At 40.4% G+C, this 15532-nt stretch overlaps 1 protein-coding gene and 1 pseudogene across 1 annotated transcript in view; one reads left to right on the top strand and one right to left on the bottom strand.

The window, feature by feature from the left end:
- Positions 1–15306, bottom strand: part of STON1 (stonin 1) — a 61951-nt gene extending 46645 nt beyond the window's left edge. Inside the window, exon 1 of the mRNA XM_019719166.2 lies at positions 15233–15306. The gene's annotated coding sequence lies outside the window, so the exon portion shown is untranslated. The remainder of the gene's footprint in view (positions 1–15232) is intronic.
- Positions 7412–7838, top strand: LOC109439009 (small ribosomal subunit protein eS24; annotated as a pseudogene).
- Positions 15307–15532: the final 226 nt, after the last annotated feature.

Genomic DNA, 15532 nt, shown 5'->3' with positions numbered 1-15532 from the left:
GCTATGAAATATGAAAGTGTTTATCTAAATAAGATTTGGGGAGGTGATAAGAAGCAAAGGCTCTCCTAGAACCAGAAAAAACTTTAGACATCACGCAGTCCAGCCTTCAGAGTTGAGGAAACTCTGCTATCTCTCTGCTGAGGAATTAATCCAGCTGCTGCATAAACACTTCCCGTAGTGGAGACCTCATTACTTTATAAACAAGTTCATCTCATTATCATCTGGACAGAATTAAACTCTTCTCCCTCCTACTAACCACGACTTAACTTCCTCCTGGCTTCCATCTACGCTGTGGAGGGACATAGACTAAGTCTAACTACTTTTCACCTACCCGTCCTTCAGATAACTGAGGCTGGTCTTCATGCCTTGCACTGGGTTTTCCCACACTCTCCTGAGAGGGGATTCATTTCCAGCATACCCCTGGGAACACACTGTCCAGCTCCCTTCTATGCTTCTTTCTTGGGTATCTCCAGCCAGCACTGACCTCAGAGTGCCATCGGACTGACTGCTGTTCCTACCTGACTCAGGGCATCTCACCCTGGCCATGCCCCCAAGCCTGCGTCTTCTCTGCAGCTAGGTCTTGGCTTCTTGCCGCAGTTTGGGCAAACTCTGGTCCATCTCTAGGTCTCAGCTTTAATGCTCTGCGCAGTCCTGCAGGGCTTGTCATGAACGGGCACCATGACGAGGCCGAAAAATGAGTCCCAAATTCATGCCACTTAATGGAAAGCGGCTGGCATTTGACTGTAGGCCCTCTAATCAAGATTGAATCTAGAATGTTCAACAGGCATTAAATACCCTTTCTAACACCTCATTTGACAGATGAGGAAACAGAGGTCCAAAGAGGTAAAATGATTCACTCAGGGAACGTAACTGAGAAAATGAACATAAACGCTGATCTTTGATTTCGCAGTCCACATTCTTTCTACTGTAATTAAGAGGAAGTGGGGCTACATTGTGGCTCTCTTCTTAGGACATTTTGGACTAAATGTTCCATAATTTGTATGTAGGTGCATTTTATTCTTTCTCTGATTCAACCGACATCCACTAAGCTCCTACTATGCGCTTTATAAATACTCTCAGATTTAAAGTAAGATTTAAAGTACAGTTTGTGTAAGGATCTACATCTTGGTGTGTGAACACACATCTGTGTGTGAATTAATTCTTTCATGCATTCACTCAACGATGATAACTTAGCACCCTTAACACTATGCTACACACTGGTGAGTGGAAAACAGGCACAGTCCATTACCTTCGGGCATTCTCTGTCTAGCAGGGACAATTCTCAAACGTTACTGTGATATGGCCAAATGCAGGGTATTGTGGTACTTAATTAAGCCAGATACTGAACTAAGATGGGTGCAGTGGTGGTGGTAGTGTACACAGTTACGGAAGGGGGAATAAAGCTACTGGTCCTGGTGGTTTGAAAAGACCTCAAGAAGAGTGGGCTTCTGAGCTGAATCTTGAAGGCTGATAGGAATTGATCAGGCAGAACAGAATAGAGAGAGGTGTTGGTGGAAAGACAAGGAGGTAGGAGAGAGCCTGATTCTGCAGGAAGACGGGCATGGCTGCAGCCAGGAGTGAACGTGGGTGATAAAGCGAAAAAGGCAGATAGGTGAGTACAGTACAGAAGCTCTTCTGTATCGTGCTAAGGAGTTTGATTTTATCCTAAAGGAAATAGGATTCCGTGAAAGTATTTAGAGAGAGAATAAACAGGATCAGATAAGAATTTTAGAAAGAAAGCTCTGACAATGGAGGCTGGACTGGAAGGTGGTGAGCCTAGAGGCAGGGAAACCGGACATGGGAAGCTATGCCAGGAACACAGGAAAGAAACCAGGGTTGAACCTGATGGCTCCCGCCCACATACACTTAGTTTTAAAGTCTGAAATATAAAGAGAGAAGAGATTGTTCTTCACGTACATCTCTCATGGCATGGGGCAATTTCCCCAAAGCTTTGCGGAGCTGTATCACCTTCGTCATTCTCCACGATGTAGGTCGTGGCCTCACAACCAATGGTGATGTGCCAGTGCCTCAAACCCAGCAGCCACTCAGTAAGTGGGGGCTGCATGAGCCAGCCACACATATCAAAAGGGGACGGGGATAAACAAGCTCTCAACAAAGTAAGGGCAGGGTCCCAGAAGCATGAAAAAGTCCAAGCAAGGCAACATGTCAGAAGCAAGACAAACAAAAGTTCCAGGAGGGAAGGGGTTAAAGGAACCCGTTCTCCACAGGAGGATGAACACAGCCAGCCTAGGAAACCAATAAAGCAGCCAGCACCGTCCCTGGTGGAGAGTCTGCTCTTTTCAGTCTGTCTCCAGAGGCAGCGTGCAATTGGGGTAGCCCATGCAGTGCCCTCCTGAGAATCCGGGAAGGCACTCCCTCTGGCCACACAGGCAACAGGCATGCCACGAGGGGTGGAGTTTGCAGCAGGCTTCCCACGTGAGTGGCCAAAGCCCGTGTGCACGTGTGGCGGGGCATGTGTAAGCAGTTAAGTATGAACATCTGGTCGGAGACCAGGGTGGGTGGGGACGAGGCAGATCCTGACAAGCAGAAGCTGGGTAAACCCCATCACGTGTGGTACAGAGCCATTCTCACGGGGAGTTTACAGTCAGTCAAAAGACGAAGGATAAAGGGGATGAGGTAGGAAGGCTTAAACTAACAATTTCCTTCCTTAAGGGGTGGGGGGGAAGAATGCTCATCTAGGCGAGTCTGAGCCTTCTTACAACTGAAGGATTCTGACATGATCACCCAGTTCCCAGGAAAGCCTGATGTTTTTTTTTAACCAAGATAATTTTTCTGAAAATCAGAGGAACCTGACGGCTAGTGTGCTACTTAGAATGACCCCAACTAGCACCTTCCACTGAATCCAAGACTAGCAAAGGAACTGGCAATTTTCACAAAATTTATGAGGTTCTGCTTCAAGCCACAAATGAACAACAGGCCTGGAGATGCATCAGGGGAGGTTCTCAGTTGTAAAGATGTGAGATTAAAACATTTCTGTTTGTATTAATGCTAAACTGAAGCCAACAAAAAGAGCAAGGTTTGTAGCATCAATTACCTTCTTCTAGGCTCTCTAAATTGGCCTTGGATATGAGTTACCATGAGCTAAGGGAAAAAAAATGTTCAAAGGAATGAACAGAGGCCAATGTGTCAGCCCTGTCTCCGAATTTCTGGGCCACGGCTGTTTTAAATTAGATTCTCAGTGCTGCTTCCATGAAACACTTGGCTTAGGTCTGCAATGGAAAAGTTATTTTTGTGCTCCAGGCCACAGATATTTATACGGAGGCACATCCATAATTCCAATTATGTTTTGTTTTCATGATGCTCTTTTCCTCTCCTTAAGAACAGTCATATCTATCATTATTATTTCTGATAAGGCACCTGCAAAGAGTTCTAGGCCATACAGATTCCACAGGACCCAGACACGATTGTTGTAAAATAGGCAGAGTTTTAGGTCTTGAGAAATCCACAAGGAATACCTTCAGTTCTTCTACCCACTATGGCCGCCTCTCCTTTGTCAATTCCCTTCCCCTCCCTGCCTCTCAGGGCCTTCATGATCCCTCCTGGGGAAACCCAATCCCAGAAGTAGTTCTAGCTGTTATTTACTCCTTATATTTGGTCTCTGGGATCTTTGCATTTAAAATGTTATCTTCAATAATGAAATAAAGGGTTTTTATCTTCTTAAAGAAAGGAACACCAATAAATAAAGCAAAAAGATATTTCTGGTTAAGAGGGGCATATTTCTTAAGTAACAACATAATTATTCTATGGGATGGTTGATCAGTAGACTGGGAGGGCTACTAAGGGGTGGGACGGGTTCAAAATCAGAACGGTGGTTCAAAAGCTTTAAGGAGATTCATCCAAGAGAAATCAAAACTAATTACCAAGAAAACATAAGATATTAAGAGGTGTACCACGGCCTCTTCCTAGAGGTCTTTCTGATCAGACCTTCTGAAGCACAATCTTGGTTTGAAAGAAAGAGCAGGGCAGAGATGATGGGGAAGAGTAGCACTTGTGAGCACTAACACATGCCCTGTACTAGGCCTATCTCATTTCCTGCTATCTCACTTAATCTTCAGAACAATTTGGGGGGGCGGTAGGTTTTATTATCACTGTTTTATAGAGAATGAAACTTAGCTTCAGAAATGTGAAGTAACTTGCCCAAGGCCACTGCTATGGTCTGAATGTTTGTGTCCCCCCACAACTCATGTTGAAATCCTAACCCCCAAGTGATGGTACTAGGAGGTGGGGCCTTTGGGAGGCGATTAGGTCATGAGGGTAGCGCCCTCATGAGTGGGATTAGTGCTCTTATAAAACAGGTGTTAATAAGAGAGTGAGCTCACCCTGCTCACTTTGTGAGCACACAGAGAGAGGAGGGCTCTCTGCAACCCGAAATAGGGTCCTCAGTAGAACCCACATCTTGGACTTCCAGTCTCAGAACAGTAACACATCCATTCTTGCTGTTTATAAGCTACCCAGTCTGTGGTACTCCGTGATAGCAGCCCAAACACACTAAGATGGCCACACATCTAGTTAGTGGCAAAGCTTGGATTCAAACCCAGATCTGCCCGCCTCCGAAGTCCATTTCTTTTCCATTATCACATAGGGCTGATGTGAGGGCCAGAGGAGAAGGTCAAGGACGATTGCTGGTTTAGTTTCCTTAAAAGAATAGAGATTGTTGGGAGGGTATGGGAAAGATATGTTTGTGTAGAGTTCTTTATATCTTATAAACAGGCTTTGCTGATATCAATCAACATTCCCAGAGATGCTGTCAGCCACAAGGAAAGAATCAATTGTTCAATGTAAACTTCTCTGCACCGGTAGAGACACAAGTAAACACATATGCCAGTAGAGAGAGAGCATTGTCTCCATGACCGAAGAGGATGTGAGTTAGGATACTAGTTTGTTGTAAGAAGGTTTTACACCACGACAGAGAAGCTAAAGGACAGCATCCGGGGACTGGAGCAGCGTGTTTGGGAAATTCAGTTCTCTTCTGAACTGAGAACACGGGGACAGATAGAGAGCGCGACGCCACTCCACGGGGGCAGAGTCCCCCTGTGACGGTGATGCGAGCACATAGCACTTTCAGGGCCTCTTCCCTGCTGCACTCACTCAGCAACAGTGTAGTGCATATCCAGGGGCTAACGTATATGCATTTGCTTACTTGTGTTCTATTTTACGTATACTAAACTAAAATAAACTTTAAAATTAGTAGTTGAAAGCCTCAGTCAACATGGGGGATTGGGTTGCCACAAGAAATTACCCCTTCCAATCCAAACACTTCAAAACACTTAACAAAAATATGACAACAAAAAATATTATATAAAACATAGATAAAATAGAAATGTCCAGATCCCAGAAATACAGAAAAGTTAAAGTTAGATTAATGAATGGGAGCTGAAGCCAAGGGGCTCATGGAGCAATCCAGACCAGCTGGAGGCCTAAAAGGCTGGGGGCTATTTTAATGACACGCATGCAGTGAGGGGAGTCCAGGTGATGGCTACCTTATGCCAGGAGCTGTTAGTGAAGCACTTACAAAAGGCAGGAAGTGATAAAGGGCTGCTTCATTAGTGAAACAGGTCTGGAGAAACATCATCTGCCAATCTGAGGAAACCACAAGAAAGCCCGTCATCTGCTTGAGCAAAGAATAGAAAATTAGCTAAAAAAATTTGAAATCCAGGCTTACAACACAATGCAAGAACAAGGTTTAAATGTATACTTTCAGGTTGTTCAGGGACTGTATGCCAAGAAATTAACCAAAATGCTAGTTGGAATAGGTAAAAGCAAGAGCACCAGGAGAAGCAAATGTGAAATTGCTTCACAAGGATGTTCTAACATCTGCAGAAATAGGTTTTCTACAGAAAACAACTCCTGATAATGATATAAAACACAAGAGAAAATGAATCATTGTAAATAAAAGTCAGAAGCGGAGAAAACAAATAATCCAAAGTATATTTAAAATGTTGACAGAGATACAAAAAGGATTTGAAATTATAAGGCAAAGAGATCATATTAAAAAAAGATATAGGAAGATACCAAGTACCAAATCTAGAAATAAAAAAAATTTACACATTGAATTAAAAAAAAAAAAAAAAATGGATGGGTTGAACAGCAGACTAAAGACAACTGAAGAAAAATTAATAAATTGGAAAACAGAACTGAAAAAAATCACTCAGAATACAGTTGAGAGATAAAAAGATATACAGTGAGAAAGAGAAACCTCAGACACAGAAGACATAGAAGACAAAATGAGAAGGAGGTTCAATATTTGCTGGATAGATGTTCCAAAAGGAGAGAACAGAGTGTGCGGGACCTAATATGAGGGCAGGGGCTTTTGTTTCTCATGTTCATTCCAATACCTCTAGCACCTAGAAGCATTCCTGACACATGGTAAGTGCTCAATAATTATTTTAAAATAAATGTGTACAGACAACAACTGAGAAACCTTTAGATGTGAAAATACAGATGAGTCTTCAGATTAAAGGAGCACACTCAATTTCAAGTAGGGTATATAAATATAGACTATACCTGGACACATCATAATGAAAAGGCAGAATATGAAAGAAAAAAAATTCAGACAGAAAATCTCCAAGAGAGAAAAATAGACTACTGACACAAGAATGACAGACTGAAAAGAGATTTCTCAAAAGGAACAACTGAGACAAGAAGACAGTGGAATAATATCTTACAAAATGCTGAGAGACAGTATCTACTTAGAATTCTATACGTTGATAAACTATCTTTCAAGAGTGACATGCAATAAAGACATTTTCAAAATGAAACAAAACCAAAAATACCCACAATATGGAGCATATTACAACTCCAGACCTGCACTGAAAAAATGATCAATGTGAAGAAAATGAACACAGAAGTAAGGAATGGTATGCAAGAGAAAATATTGAGACAAGAAACTGGCAAAGCTAAATAAATTATGACTGTAACAAAAAAAGAAAATTAGGAATAACAATAGTAATGACTAATTGCAGGGATGCAGGGGGACGATACACAATGTGGGACTACGTCACTAAACCACAATAACCAGGATGATGGGAAGATGGGAAGATTAGACTTAAAGCCATTTCAGGCCACTGCACTGTGGAGAGGTAAACAGAGAAATTGATTCACTTTAAATTTTGTTTAATAAACACATGTTACAAATTTAAGGATAACTACTGAATGAATACAGAATTTATGTCTTTCAAAACAGTTGGCAGAAAAAAAGTAGAAATGTACAAAACTTGATCAATCTAAAGAAAACTATGAAAAAAGGAATAAAAGAAGCAACAAAAAATGGTAAATAGGAAATATAAGAACTTCAGAGAACAGAAAGAAGTCAAAAATACATATATAATCACAAAGAATGTAAAAATTTAAACTCGATTATTTAAAAAGACAGAGTTTCAGGGCCAGCATCATGAACAATATAGTAACTATCTGGACCAGGAAGTCTATGACCAATCAACTACTTCAACAGAAACAAACAGTCATCGATGTTCTTCACCTTGGGAAAGCAACAGTACCTAAGACAGAAATTCGGGAAAAACTAGCCAAAGTGCACAAGACCACACCAAATGTTATCTTTGGTATTTGGATTCAGAACCCATTTTGGTGGTGGCAAGACAACTGGCTTTGGCATGATTTATGATTCCTGGGATTACGCAAAGAAAAATGAAACCAAACACAGACTTGCAAGACATGGCTTGTATGAGAAGAAAAAGACCTCAAGAAAACAGCAAAAGGAACGCAAGATCAGAAAAAGTTAGGGGGACTGCAAAGGCCAATGTTGGCGCTGGCAAAAAGTGAGGTGGAGATTGGATGACAGAAGGAGTAAAGATTCATCAGTGACTTTGTGGTGATTGAGCAGATTTTTCATGAGAGGACTAATAAACTAAGAACTTTAATAAACAAACAAACAAACAGATTTTCAGGTTAAAATAAAAAAGAAAATGAAGCTATATATAAATGCTGTTTCTAAGATTCACATTTAAAGCAAAACTGCAGAGATCATATAATAAAAAAGGACACACAAAAATATCCCTGGAAAATAGTAACCAAGAGGAAGTAGGTGTAGCAATATTAGTATCAGACAAAATAGAATTTAGGCCAAAAGCTTTAATAGAAATGAAAGAGGACAGTACCTGCATATATAATAAATTTATCCAAAAGAAACAATAATCACGAATTTGCATAAACATTGATGGATTGCAAGGAGAAACTGACAAGTCCACAATCAGCGTGGGAATTGTAATACTCCTTTCTCAGAAACAGAAGGGAACTCAGAAAGCAGGCCAAAAAATCAGGAAGGATTTGAAAAATTTTAAAAACAGTTAAAAAACTATACTGAATATTTTTCTTAATCATTAAAATGGCTTTGAAATTTTTTTTAAAAAAGCACATTAAAATTATTTAAACTAAAAAATATGTACAGAAAAAAAACAGTTAATTAGTGTGACCTATTAGATTGATATAGAATTCTGCACCCATTGAGTAGTAAATATATTTTTCTTGTAAAGCACACTTGAACTATTTGGAAAAATTGTTTATGTAATTGGACCTAAAGGAAGTCCTAACACAGAATTGCTACTATACAGACCATGTTCTTTACAAAATGCAACAGAATTAGAAAACAACAATAATTTAAACAAAGTAAAAAAAGTTTAAGAAGTTGAAAATGTAAATTTTCAAAATGAAACAAAACCAAAAATGCCCACAAGACTGAGTTAAAAAGGAAATTAAAAAAGTACAAAATATTTACAGCCAAATGGTGATGAATGTATACATATCAAAACCTGTATGATGTGGTTAAAGCAGTACTTACAGATAACTTGGTGGCCTTAAAATGCATTTACTGGAAAGCAAAAAATAAAGAAGCTAGGACTCAACTCAAATAGTTAGAAATGAAAGAATCATACAGATAAGAGGAAAAAAATGAAAATCAAAAAGTATAGATACGAAAGAAGTTGTTTATAACAAAAGACTAAGCAGACCTCTTTATGAAGAAAATGAGAGTTCACCCAAATAAACAATATTAAAATTAAAAAAGGAACATAAGATACAGGCAATATTTATAAAAACCATAAAATTATGAGTAACTTTATGCAAATAAATCTGAGAATACATGAAATAGATTATCTAAACAATGATCAAAACTGAATCAAAAAGAAACAGAAACCCAAATTCATCAATTATCATTATCATTAATAAAATTGAATTGTCTAAAACTTGAGACACATACCCTTTGTAAGCAATGTATTTTACAATACATTGTACAAACATTTTAAGGAACAGATAGTCTTTATCTCTTACAAAGTGTTTAAGAAAATATATATGAAAGAGGAAAAGCTACCCAACTTCTTTAATGGGGCTAATATAAACTTGACACCAAACACTAGAGAAACAATATTTTTTTAAAAGAGAAAATTATAGACCAATTGTTTCACTTATGAACATCTGCAAAAACCCTAACTAAAGTACTAGCAAATGATATCCCATAGAATATAAGAACATCGATACATGTATGTATATACCAGGGATGCCAAAAAAATGTATACAAGTGGACACTTTGGTCAGCATTGCTCAAGCAGTAGTTTTCCGTAATCAGACGTGTCTAGATGCTGATGGTAACCACTCTGAGCACCTCTTGTAATTGCAGAAGTCAAACATGACTTGTATTCATCTTTTGTTATCAGTATATATTGAGTATTACAATTTTAATAGTTTTTTCCTTTCTCAAAATGTGTATACTTTTTTTGACACCCTTTGTGTGTGTGTGTGTGTGTGTATGTGCAAGTATGTCTAAATATAATTAAATATACTCATAATATGTAACACATAATATTAAGAAAGAAAAATATATGATAATCTCGTAATTCACATAAAAACATTAAGGCATTACATAAAATTAACATTCAGTCATGATAAAACTTTTAAAATAATATTAATACAGGGAAAGTCCTTAATTTAATAAAGAATATATACCAAAACCTTAAGCAAACTTCATGCTTAATGGAAAAACTTTAAGAGCCCTTATTGAAGGCAGTAAGAAGCAAGGAGACTGCCATCACTGTTTCTATTAAATGTATTCAAGGATCTATCCGATGCAATGATACAAGAAAAAGATACGAGTCAGAAGGAAAAGACAAATTATTGTTTTGTGATTGTCTACCTGGAAAATTCAAGAATATCTACATACAGATGCTTAGATCAAGAGAAGTTAGCTGGGATGCTGGATACAAGCTCAAATTCGAAATCAGAATGTCTCTATAGGTCAGCAAATAACCAATTTGAAAATATAATGAGAAATAAAGATATTTAAAATATCAACCAAGCCTATAGGAAATAAATACAACAAGTTGGGTAAGACACTTATAGGGAAAATTACCTGAATAAAAGGTGAAGACCCAATATTGTAAAGGTGTCAGTTCTCCTGGAGTATATATTGAACACAATTTTAATAAAAATCCCAACAGGATTTTGTGTGTGTGTGTGTGTGTGTGCGCACACAACTAGATGAACTAACATTTAGATGAACCAGTAAAATCCAAGAAAGCCAAGAAATTCTGAAAAAATATAAAAGTATTTGTAATAGTTAACAATTACTGTGTGCTTCCTTATATGGCAGGCACTATTCTAACATTTTGCATACATTATCTCCTCACAATCATCCCTGAAGTGGATACTATGATCTATTTTATAGACAAGGAGATTGAGTAACTTGCCCAAAGTTACTTGGTACTACTCTTAGGAGTAGCAACAGATGCAGGAAGATAATGGTGTGTGTAATATCTTCCAAGTACAGAGGGGAAATAATTGTGAGTCCGGAATTATACAGTCAAACCCTCATTTGTAACAGCAAAATAAAGACATTTTCGGGAATACAAATACTTTAAAGTTTACCAAAAACCTTATGAAAGAACTTCTACATTTAGGTTGACATGAAGAAAAATTAACTCAGAAGGAAGAAGTGCGCTATCAGAAGTAACTGCCTCCAAAATGCATTGAATACATAACACAAAAAAATGTCAGGTAGGTAAGAAAATTGGGACTCAAAGAAAAGTATAGATAGGAAATATAAGGTGTATAATAATGTTATTAGTTATTGAAAAATAGAGGCTGTTATTGAAAAATATAGCCTCTATTGAAAAATAGAGGCTATACCTACTCTAGATGTCGGCCACTGAATGGGCTCTGCTTCCTTTGGCCAAATAAGAAATGGGAAACGTCAACTAAAGAATTCACAGCATCCACAAGACAAAACACACAAGTTGCTCACAAGACCTTCTTTTGGCACTGTGAGACCAGAGAGACATTTCTCATGTTTAAATGGCTACAAGATCTGGGACATTGGTCCAAGTATGATAATTTGGGGGGAAAGTCCTTGACTCTCATAATTTTTGTTTCCATAAAAAGGTGATTTAGAAGCATCAGCCTTTCAGCAATCTCTTCCTTGATGAATAAAGGAAATAAAGCCTCCTTCTTAAGGCATGTTATTTGAATGATCAGGTGTTTTAAACTTATTTATTTGTGTTTTTCCAGGACTGGTCAGCTCCAGGTCAAGTAGTTATTTCAATCTAGTTGTCTGAATGATCCAGTGTTTTAGAAAAGCCCATCTTTCTGGGATCTTTAGGTGTAATTTTCGGAAGAGGATGGATAAAAGTCACCTCTGAGGGCCTGGTTGCCTGTGAGGGCACATGGTGGTACAAGATGGGTGCATTTTTTCCAGAGCTACCCCAGAATCACTCACACTGAATATTTCCACCTGCACTAAACCAGTTCACCTTGCCAACACATGGGATCACCCACATAGCTAGACTTGTAAAAAATAGATTGTTATTGTGTTTTCACAGTAATAAGCATTGAGAAGCAATAAGCTTCTCTCTTTCTCCTTCCTGTTACATGGTAAATCCTTGACCTTCCTATTCTGACATCCCATGTAACATTTAGGTAAATGGGAGCCTGGGAACTTTCCCTGCTTCTCCTACCCATCACACTCCCCCGATAATGCCAAGAACAATGTAAGCCCATCCTGGCAGGGATCAGAAAACAGTATGACTGATCTACTTTACAAATCCTGCCTTCTACCAGGACTGCTCCAGAATCCCATGGGGTTCCTGGAACTCCAAGTTGGCCGGGAAGCCTCCGAGGAATTCTGGATGCTTATCTATGAGCACAGCTGGCTCCCAAGGGAAGGTGAGATACCTCTGGCTAAGTCTGGAGCAATTCCCAAGGACTTCTAAAGAGAAGTGACAGTGGGAGATGGGAGAGATGGGAGGCAGAGGCATTTTACAATTAATCAAAATATCAGTTCTTAGTAAAGGACAAAATACTTTCCCTTCCTTTTTCTATTTTTTCTTATAATTAAAATAATAATAATGCATATGCAGGGAGATGGTAGACAGAGGATTGAGATGCAGACTTTGGCCACTGACCTGAATTCAAGATTTGATTCTAGCATATAGTGGCTATGTGACCTTGGCAAGTTACCCCTTTGATTCTAGTTTCTGAATCTTGTATCATGAGAATAATGATCGTATATACCTCAAAGAGTTTCAAAATGAAATACCTTATGTATGTGTTTTCCACTTATGAAATCTTAGCTACGACTATTGTAAAAAAGTTGAGAAATACAGGCAAGCACAAAGAAAATCAAAAGCACCTATAATCCCACCATCCATTTCAATGCATATACATAATTCCAATATTTTTGGATGGATTTTCAAAGACTCAGATTACAGTGCTTTCTATTTCATAACTTGCTTTTAACATTTAACACCATACCCTAAGCAGGTCCTACGTAATTCAGTATTCTTGTACAACATGATTTTAAAAGGCGACATCCTTTTCCTATAGGTTACTTGACTTCTTAATGACCCCTGCCCTCCTTCCTCTCATAGGCCCCACACCTGATGTATTTACAACTCACCTGACTCATCCACATGATAATTGGCTGCTTTCCATTGGCTCATTGGGGATGCAGCCTTCAGTCTCACCATCCAGAACACCTGCTCCTTGGGTAATGGACACTGTGCTAGCCCTCGATATATCCCCAGCGTCCAGAGCAGCCTACCTGACTGGGGCTGTACAGCAAACCCTTGTGACTGATGGCAAACCACCCAGTTTAATAAGATTCCATAAGGTGGTGCAAAACCTGAACAAGGCAGAAGGTGATTTCTCGCCAAAAAAGCATAAGGTTGATTTCGGGGCTACCAAATACACTACTAAAAAGTCTCAGGAAGAGAAAGAGACTGAAGATTTTTATCTTGAGTGCACTGTGTTTCTATGCAAGAGGGCCAAACAAGTTCAAAACTGAAGTACTTTCTTTTTGAATGGAAGTCACAACACTTAACTTTATCAATGACATTTTGAGACCACAGTAAAACCTTACTAATGCATACAAATGGGGAGTTGTCAAACTGAATCAGCAGAGAAAAACGCATTACACCCTTTTTAAAATAAAGGAGTTTATTTCCAGTGAACTTCGTTTAAAAAAAAAGAATCTTTATTTCCATATAGTTCAATACATTGACCTGTTTTGATGGGCTGTTCAGAATCTGATCTGATACACATGTTACAGCCACACTTATTGTTTGTACAGAAATGGGAATGGCTAAAATTCTTGAGAACAGAGTTCTCCCTAAAAATAATAAAAGTTCAAAGCCCGCCTGTGAACCTGTTTACAAAGCTTACTCCTTAGGAAAGCCTTTACTTCCTAGGTCATGTGGAAGCAAACCCCTGTTACCCCTGTTGTCCCCTGTTGCCCCATTTCTGAGTGAGTGGGAAGAGGCTTGCAGTACCAACCCAGATAAATCCCTTAAAAAAAAAAAAAAAAAAAAATCTGCGGATTCCAGACTTGACCTGTCCAGACCCATCTGAGAATTAACAAGCTCCTTCTAAGCACCCAGAGAACTAGGCCTGTCATGGAAACACTGATTCAACCATAATGAGAACAGACATAAAACCACACAAATGAACTAAACATTCTTCTACCCAATCAGAATCAAGTTGAAGCAACAGCCTCAGGGGTAAAACAAGTGAGGCACTTTTTTCTTTGTGGTCCTGCTCATTTAGCCTCTTCCATTGCCTTGTTTTCACAACTCCTGTTTATGAGAAAGTGGGAGTGGGGAATGGAGAGCTAGCAGGAGGGGAGAGAAATGCAGAGGGAGTATGCCAGGCTGAGGAATGCCAACAAACACTGCGGTTTCTGTCAGGCAAATTAAACTTCTAGCCTGGGGGAGGCCATAATGATCTGTTTGAGGTAGTCTGAGAACAAGTTTTACTGAACTCCCATCTCCCACTAAAACAGTTATGAGTGGAATGAAGTCTTTACTTTCCAAAGATCAAGTTCTGCACAGTATTTTTAGCAAGTATTGTTTTTATCTTTCTTCTTTTTCTTTATTATTTTTTCTTGGGTTCTTTTTTTCTCTCCCAGAATTAGAAAGGCTATGTGAAGTATCATTACTATTGGAAGAAAACAGAGTTGGAGAGATTTTTTAAAAAGATGCCAAACCAACACAAACTGTAAAATCCTAAGAAGGAATATACAGTATTTAATTTCCCCTTGGACCCAAAAGGTACAGTGTGTGGGTGCTGGGGTCCCTACACCAAATCCCAGTGACCGTCATTCCTGCTGGAAATGTCTGGGCAACTGTGGAGGCCGCCGTGGCTGTAGCCCCTGGGCCTGGCTTATCGCCTTCTAGGGCTGCAGAGAACCCCAGGCTGGAGACACCAGCTGTAGCCAGAGCCTAGGGGACACAGCAAAGGGGGTGGTGGGTGGCAGCAGCACGAATAACGGGAACCAGGAATAAGGAAGGTGAGAGTTCTGGAGGTGGGATGGTCCAGATCCCCCAGGGAGGATAAAGGTCCCAGGCTGGTGACTCAGGTCAGGAAGGCCGGAGCGCGCGTGGGTTTGTACGAGCCCCCCGCCCCCGCCCTCGGAACCGAGCCTAGATTCTTTTCTTTGCTTTACGAGTTTTCTTTCTCTTTAGACCAGGACCCAGCACCAGAGCTGAGATGCGGAGGGGAAGCCCCGTCGGGGACACCCCTCAGGCCCTGAGCAGCTCTGGGGCAGCGAGGGCGGTGTAGGGGAGACCCGGCACAGCGCGCCCGGCGTCGGGCCAGCAGCACAGGAGATGCCCACGTTCCAGGGCGCCCGCGCTCCCCGCCCGCAAACTTCCCCCCACCCTGGAGAGGGGGCTCCCCATGCCTTCCCGTCTGTCCCCTGGGGCTGCTCACTCACGGGCAGTGGCGCTGGGACTCCGACTCTGGCCGCCGCCATCCACACCGGGAGGAGGGGTGGGAGGAAGAGGGAAAGAGGCGGGGGAGAAGGGGGCGGAGGGGGAGGGCCGGGAGCCTACTGGAGGGGAGGGGAGGGCAGGGGAGGGGAGGGCCCGCCACTCCTCAGAGACTCGCTCTCCGATCCCTACCCCACCCTCTGCTTGGTCCCCTGACGGATCCCCCGTTCTCTACTCACTCTCTTCCCGCCCTGGATGCCCCAAAGTTTTTCTGGTGGTGTCAGATTCTCCATTCTTCCTTCCCC

The sequence above is a fragment of the Rhinolophus sinicus genome, linkage group LG05 (assembly GCF_036562045.2).
Source record: "Rhinolophus sinicus isolate RSC01 linkage group LG05, ASM3656204v1, whole genome shotgun sequence".
Classification (NCBI taxonomy): domain Eukaryota; kingdom Metazoa; phylum Chordata; class Mammalia; order Chiroptera; family Rhinolophidae; genus Rhinolophus; species Rhinolophus sinicus.
This window is presented reverse-complemented; position numbering and strand designations above follow the sequence as displayed.